This window comes from Astatotilapia calliptera, chromosome 5 (genome assembly GCF_964374335.1).
Source record: "Astatotilapia calliptera chromosome 5, fAstCal68.1, whole genome shotgun sequence".
Classification (NCBI taxonomy): Eukaryota; Metazoa; Chordata; class Actinopteri; order Cichliformes; family Cichlidae; genus Astatotilapia; species Astatotilapia calliptera.
The window spans coordinates 39,581,039-39,589,756 of NC_137426.1; positions in this window are offsets into that span (position 1 = coordinate 39,581,039).

Consider the following 8,718-nt stretch of genomic DNA (forward strand, 5'->3'; position numbering starts at 1 on the left):
TTTAGTTTATTTAATATACTGAAATCTTTTAACCATACTTCTGAGACCCCCTTTCACCTAACAAAGAGAAGCTCAGAAGGACAGAAATGGAGAAATAGGGAGATGAAACCAAGGGCCGCAGCTGTACACACACACACTCCGCTCGTACTCGCGCGCGTGTGCCCGCTACCGCGCAGCACCACACAACCCCTCCTTTCTCCTAAGGAGAAATACACACACACACTCTCCTCTTCTCTAACAGCGAGAGAAGAGAAAGGCGTTTTCGTTTTTTCACACTCTGGATCCACACAGAAGAAATTCAACAACACAAGACAGTTTATACAATTTACACTTTTAAATTCACACACACACACGGGTAATTTATATTCAATATACACACGGGCCCGTATAAACATAAACACACCGCATGCCAGAACCACTTATCTCGTTTATTTCTCTAGCGGTGTTCCTATACTTTAGACTGATTTAAAAGCATCTATAGCCCAGGGCCGCGCCCTTGCTGGTCAATTAACGTTTCAAGTACGCCGCCTTGAAAACGGTCAGATTACTAAATTCTAATTAATTTATAACCGTTTCCCGCAGCTGGAAAGGAGCTCCACCTCTGGCGCTAGTATCAAACGCACGCCTTCAGCTTTACTTAAAACTCTCAGGCCAACGACGTTGTGTGGTCCCGGCCGAGTCTAACTCTGTCGACCAATGAAGTGCAGTAAGAGAGTGGTCTTTTGTCGACCACTCTGGTCTGTTTGGGATGCTCGAACTTCCCCGGCAACCAACCGAGCAAAAAGCCTAGCCACGCGTCCGCAATTAGGAGTCGCCGCCACGGCGCTGAGCAGCTGCGCTCTTAAGGGACCGCGTCCCCCGTCCTAACACCCTTTAATTGTTTTAAAAGCTTCACTGTGGGCACTTTGCCCCCCCAGTTTAATTATCTGAAGCCCAAAACCGCGTTTTTGCTACCCAATTAAAACCAAATTATCCCTACACTACCAGGTGATCGGCTGGCATCCAACCACCCCACATCAGTTTTCACACACTGTCACACCTTGACTTAAACACATAACTTCTTAACTCAAAATTCACCCCCAAAATAAACAGCAATGAATTTAGTCAGACTAATATGCCCTATTTTAAAACTAATTACTCAAGATCACTATGGACCAACGCCAGAAGCCTATACTGAGTGAATATTATTTAATTCAATTTAGTTTTAACTTCCAATATAGCGCCTTTGGATAAACATCAACAGGTGGCACTACTCACCTTTCTTATTCCGCCTGGCGTCACTCAGATAAGCTGCTGGCCTTCGCCCCTTTGTCACCTCAACAACGAGCTGCGGGTCCCACTCCTCCCCAACCGGGTTTTCGGCACCAGGAATTGTTATGGTTCGTTCGATTTAGGGAAGAGAAGAAAGCAAGCCCAGGCCGAAGTAGGTGTCAAAAAATAGTGACCTTTATTACACACTTTGCGCAGTCAGTGTGGGAAAGACAATTTGCAATCCAATCCTTCGTCAACTGGACCATCCCGTCTCCTTATATTGCCATTATGACATCACAGTTGGATCTTTACTGGAAATGATCACAAATGATAACAATTCCCCGCCTATCAAAGAGTTTTCCCTTATATAGACATCAACTGCTACTCTTAAGAGAAAAACAAGTGTGTATTACATTGTGCATTTTGTGAAAGTGTATCTATCAGAGAAACTGTCCTCAGACGACCCTCCTATTATTACTAAGTGTGTAGGTGAACGTGCGTGTGTTACATAAGTGCGTGCATGTGGTTACAGGCCGGCGTACGTGCAGAACTAAACGCAGGCGGGCCTGGGCCCAACAGGACTGGTGGGTCTGAACGGTGTGACTGCACTAAAGTGCAACAACTTAAGCAGATAACAAGAATGATACAGAACCTCAATAAACAGTCAGTGTGCATTAATATTTGCTCAGAGTAACACAGATGTAATTAAAAGATTATTCTGTCAACAGATTCAACAATGGTAAATGATTAATCAATGATAACTGATTATGAGAATACAAAATAAAATATCTCCTGATCACATCAGCCAAACCGATTTACTCCGGAACAAATAAAACACAGAAAAAAGGCAAACAATTACATTTTTAAGTTATCCGAGTGACTTATGGTAAATGGCCTGTACAGTGCTTCACTTGGTCCTAAGGACCCCAAAGTGCTTCACACATCCAGTCATCCACCCATCCACACACACATCCACACAATGGTGATGGCAGCTACAGTGTAGCCACAGCCGCCCTGGGGCGCACTGACAGAGGCTGGGCCGTGCTATGAATTCTGGGATATGGTGGGCCACGAAGGACACACCCGACCCATCCTTCAAACTCGGGGAAATGAAGGACGCATTTGAAGGAGTCGAGGAATCGGGACAGCCTTCGTCGCCTGGCTGTGACGTCATCGGCCTTCAAATGCGGCCTCCGGAGGATGCAGCCGACGTTTTGGGACACAGCTTGTGTGTCTTTGTTGGTCATGTGACCTCCCAGGGACTACACATGGAAACGAGCAGTTTAGCTCAAATCTGGCAGGTTTCCATCGTCTGTTTTTGTCCTGATGTCCATGAACATGAACACTGTCCCTGTCAAACACGTCCAGATAATCTGATCCAGTGTTGTTCTTCTTCTGTGGTGTTTGTGATGGAGCAGCAGCTGCTGATCCTGATGTCCTCCACCAAGGGGGCAGCAAATTCAGCTGACTGTCATCATTTATTAAAAAGATGTAACAATGTGACATAATGCAATATAATAGTGTCAGTTACACATTGTGGGTTGCACTGTGGCCAGAATGGACATTACCTCCTGCCTAATGGAAGCTGTCAGCCATCCTGCAACCATGAATTAGATAAGCAGAAGTGAAGGGATTGTTAACAACAATTTAATAATAAAATGTAATGTGATAGTTGCACTTTATTAGCTACCCACAATCGTATCTTGGAGCTGTGTGCAGCTGAGGACAGTCTTATTATTACCAGGTGAGGATATGTAACAGCCACAGTCTGTAGAGATGATGTCACCATGGAGTGGTGATGTCACTGGAGCTGCCAATATGTGCTCCAGCCAAAGCTACACCAGAGGGTTGTGCTGTGTAACAGGTTGGTGCAGGTGGTGTTATCTACATTTGAACATTAGGCAACAGTCTCATGAAGACACTTTATATTGTTCACTAAAGACCAACAATAACAGAGACAAAGGGAGAGCAGCAGAACTAGTGCTAACAATTAGCACTGCTAGCCTGCCCACCAACACCAGCTAATGTTCTAAAAACGATGATCAATGATTTTGCTGTAACGGCTCCAGCTGTCTGTGTCAGGGACACGTTGGAGATGAAGTGAGTGATCCAGTGACAAAGGTTTGGAAACCTGCAGTCAGCTGAGACTAAAGGAGTCACCTGACCGAGAGACGAAATGTTTCACTGAGAACGTCCAGATGAACAGAATCAACCTTTGGGATAATCTGTTCCACACATCCATGTTTCACTTACTGCATTATATTTCCTCATTGCTGTGCACACAGGCCTGTGGCTTATAACCAACTCCAAGTTCAGACTCAGAGGCTGCTGAAGCTGTTTTCTGGAACAGAGACGTGTTGGATATAAAACCAACTCTTCTTTATGTGTCAGCACTGAGGAAAGGAGCAGCTTCGTTTCTAAGTGTATGAAGGACTGTAGCAGTGTGTGTGTGAGATTTCACAGACAGAACCATGTCAAAAACACAACTTCAGGTCAAAACAATACAAAATCAAAGAGTCTGATCAGAAGGATTAAACAGAGGAGTGTGGGACTGTTTTTAACAGACAGCAGGTTAAGCCAGGCTGGAGGAGTAAACTGAGCCTCGGTGTGAGCAGCAGTGTGTTTGACAGGAAGCTGAGATAAACAGTCTGGAGCCCATTTAGTGCTTCATATGAAAGTGTGAGGATTTTAAAGCAAATCTAAAATCAAGCAGGAGTCAGTGTGAGAATGATTTGTGCTTTTCCTCAGTCAGATGCTGGGAGTTTCAGTTCATCCATGTTCAGCGTGCTGTGCTTTGTGTAACAGGAGAATATGACAGTATAAATCAAGTCTTCATGTCACTGAAAGCCTCCACAGTCTGCTATGGAGGTGCATCAGTTTGGATTTACAAGAAGAACATTTCTTAAACCTGCCACAAGATGGCGCTCCAACAGAAGGGATGTCCACAGTGTAACACAGACACACACATACTGTGTGAATGTGTGAGTGAATGGGCTTTCAACACAAGGCTTCTGCTGCTACCTTTAATTACATAATTAGCTAACAAGAACAAACTGTTAATTACCACCAAAGAACGGCTCCAGATTTTAGCTGCTGACCATTTTGTGAAACGTTGATTACATCAGCTTATTGTTGATTTTTCAACCTTAATATCAGCTGCTTTAAAGGAGCCTGGTTCTCTCGCAGTAACACTTTTCTTCACTAGATGCAGTGCAGGCACAGTCTGTGTTTCTAAACTACACACTAATGTTCATTGTTGTGCAGCTAAATCCTCCCTCTGGATGGGAAGAATCCCTGTCAGGCTTCAAACACCTGGCTTGGTGTTCTGGAGCTAATGTGTCACCTGTGAGGACTCTGAGATGAACACACAGCAGACACTTCAGTTCTCCGTCTGTGTGTCCTCAGTTTCCCAGCATGCCTTGGCTGTGGTGGTGGAGGTGAATGAGGGGGAACATGCTGCTCTGTCAGCACTCAGGTTTCATACCTGGTGATCTCAGAGGACAAAGCGGCGTTACAGCAGCGCACGTTGATGAGACCTGATGCTCTGAACAGTTCAGACTTCAGCCTCACTCTGAGAAAACAAACGACTGACTGTCAGCAGCAACTACACCTGCTCCATCAGTGACGGAGAGAAGAACTGAGACTGAGAGACATACAGCTGCAGGTCAAAGGTCAGAAACGCCCGCTCTTTGTACGGGTCAGGAGTTAGTACTGCAGAGGTCAGAGGTCAGCTTGCTGACAAACCATTTGAAACAGTTTGGAGCTAAAAGCACAACAGCAGAGGAAAGAAGAGACACTGCAGAGATGATGCAAAATATTGTGTTTTGTTCTCAGCTGTCAAAAAGTGTAACACACGTGTTCCAGCACAGCCTTTGTGTACTTTCACTTCTCCATACTGTCCATTGGAAATCCTGTTTGTTACTTTTTGATTTCAGTCCATGTGTCCAAAGCAAACTTCTGTCCCACACTTTCTCTGCTGACTCTTCACCGATGCTCAGATGATCTCAGATGATTTCACCAGAACTCATCAAAATTCGGGCTCCACAGAAACCCAGACGTCACTAAACAAGCGTAACAAGCAAAGTGAAAACTGGTCGTTCAGCTTTATTGACCAAAGATAAGCTCACATGTCACCTCATGACACAGACACTTATTTCCACAGCATGCACGAGGACTGACAATAAGTGTCTATAAAGCCACTTCTATCTGCCACACCTGTGCTTCTGTCATGGTTGCTCTCCTCTCACTCTGTCATTTATCCACAGTCTGCCTCCCTCTGCTCCGTCAGCTGACGTCCTCTCTACACCACCTGCTGTGTTTTATCCTGCAAAAACACATTTAAGAAGCGTTGCACCGAGTAACGGGAGTAACTGCTATAAAATCCATTTAAAGGAGGTGGTGCCGAGTGCTGTGACTGGGGTCCCACCACTGACATCACGGGTGGAGGACATGTTGGAAAACTGCTACAAAGTGCTGTGCAGCCAGCAGAGCTTACATGCAGGACAAAGCGTTATAAAAATAGCTTTGTCCCCGTTGCTGTCACTGAATTAAATAAGAACTGTTTTTGATTCGAAATATTAAAGTATGTGTCACAGTGAGCTTTATATATTTACTAGGTATGTGTGTTTTTAAAGGGATGTCAAATGCTGTCATTTTCCTGTAAAGCAAATTTACCTTGCCTTTGGGTATAAATAAAATTACCTTACCTGCAGACGCTGTGCGCAGAGGTTCAGGAGCAGAAGTCCCGTTGTAAACATATCACGGCAGACCCGACGATGTTTGCATGAACGCGCTTTTTTTAAAAGTCAGGTCAAGGCTCCAAAAGCCCAAAGGCGATATAACAGTTTGTGTTTGCTACATGGATCATTGTAGTTCAGCTTTCCTTTGTTATATTTCTTTAAGAGCTCAAAATGTGTTCATTACATAAATCAAATGTAATTTTCTCTGTAGCACTTGATGGATTTCATAAGCAACACACTGTAGTTGTTCACACAAAGCATAAAGGTAAAAACAATATACACAGTGTTATCTTCATTTTAGATGTCACAAAGTATTTGCGGCTCCCAGTGTTTTCCCGAACCCTGACCCTTTGCGTGGAAACCGGGTCCAAAAGGCTCTTTGGGTGTTAAAGGTTGCTGACCCCTGCACTAGGCCCAACTGACACATATATTTGATTCCAAATACAAAAAATAATGTGTAACCTGCTGGAAGAATGTAGGAGGTTGAGACAGGATCTCAACACTTGGTGTCTGCAACAAAAGACAACAATATGTGGGCCGATCGTGGCTCAAGAGTTGGCAGCTCGTCTTGTAATCGGAAGGTTGCCGGTTCGAGCCCCGGCTTGGACAGTCTCGGTCGTTGTGTCCTTGGGTGAGACACTTCACCCGTTGCCTACTGGTGGTGGTCAGAGGGCCCGGTGGCGCCAGTGTCCGGCAGCCTCGCCTCTGTCGGTGCGCCCCAGGGTGGCTGTGGCTACAAGCTTGCCATCACCAGTGTGTGAATGGGTGGATGACTGGATGTGTAAAGCACTTTGGGGTCCTTAGGGACGAGTAAAGCGCTCTACAAATACAGGCCATGTAATGGCAGAAACATTCTCTAGTGTAAATCCTGACTAGTTCATTAACTACAGATCAGTTTCAGTGAACATTATTCACAGAGGGATCTGAGTTCCTTATACCAGACTCTACAGAAACTGTAACACTGTGCAGCTCTGCGACTCAACAATATGACAACAATGTAACACACACTAGAATCATCAAATAAAGCCCCACTAACCACTAGAACTAGAACTAACTAACTAGCACTGGACACTTGCATATTAGAGATTTCTACCACCATAGGAGGCGAGATATCATCCTTGAACCAGAGCATCCAGCCCTCAATTTCAGACATAAAAAGCGACGTGGCCAGGCATGATAACACTTTGACTGAACTGCAGGACTGTGCCTCGAACCACTCTGACACCATCGCCACTCTCCAGGCCACTGTGGAGCGTTTGTCTGCGGAGGTAAAGAAGTTAGATGAGAGATGTGGAGGTCTTGAGGCACTCCAGGAGGAATAATTTAAGAACTGCAGGAATACCAGAAGGCACAGAGGGACCCAAGATGACTGAGTTGGTTCACACCTGTTGGCGGAGGCCCTATCTCTCGAGGAGAAGCCACTCATCGATCGAGCACATAGAGTGAATCGCCAGCGTCCCAAACAAAGTCATCTTCCTCGGCCCATCATCTTGACATTGCACTACTACCACATTGGTGAGGAAATTCTGCTGAAAGCTGCAGAGAACAAGAACCTGATGTATAAGGGTTTTTAAAATAAACATCCTCCCAGATTTCCCTCCCTCTGTTGGAAACGCAGAGCCGCATTTGCAAATATGAGAGGAAGACTACGTGGGATGACCGGCGTCAGGTACAGACTGCTATATCCTGCAAAGCTGTTAGTGACCCATGGTGATGTGAGGAAAAGCTTTACCCATCCCAAAGAGACCGTAGACTACGCAGAGAAGCACCTCTCCCACCCACCTTCAAATGTATTAAAAGCAAGGATATATCTATATGTCTAACGCTGACACAGCACTGTGTTTCTTCTTTTCCCTTTATATTCCATGTAAAGGTGAATATGGAGCGTTTATGGAGCTCGTTCATTGACCAGCTGTCAGTTAGAAGGTAAGAGTTACTAGGTTAACAGAGGTTAGCAGTAACAGTACGGGGAAGTATATTGTGTTGTTCTTTTGTTGGTTTTTATTTTATCCTACTTTACTTTGTTATTTTGATTTTACCTGTTGTGAGTGCTTCCCGTAATTCTCCTTTTTCTTGCGCCGCTGCGGCCAGAGTTCACAACATTACATATTTTTGTATCTATAAACAGGAAGCTGACACTCTCCAGACTTTATCAAAGGTGTGAGCGTCACAGCAGAGGCCTTTGTGTCAACGTAGCTGAAGACAAAACACAGAAACACATGAAGGAGATTTTCCTGGCCTGGATTTTATACAAATATTCTGCAGTACATCAAAAATGAAAGAAAACCATTAGTCAACATATGAACATCACCTCTGAAGTTACAGAGCTTTGATTGGAGACACAGCTGAGCGTTTTGCATTTTGCATAATTAATTACATAATTAATTATGTAACCATAATTAAATGGTTACATCATCTTTAAAGTCCCCAGAGATCAGGAAAAGGGCCTGAGGGTGCTGTGTTTGGAGTCTGCTGGTTACAGTGTGCAGGACCTCACAGGCTGCTGCAGCGTTAGCAGAGGGCGGGACATACACAGCTATCATAATCACGTGTGTAAACTCTCGTGGTAGATAGTACGGTCTCATGCTAACCGCTAGCAGCTCAATGTCCTTACAGCATAGCGTCTCTTTGATAGATAAATGCCCAGAGTTACACCATCTATCGTTCACAAACACAGCCAGACCCCCTCCTCCCTTCTTACCACTCTCCGCTGTTCTGTCATAAGAGG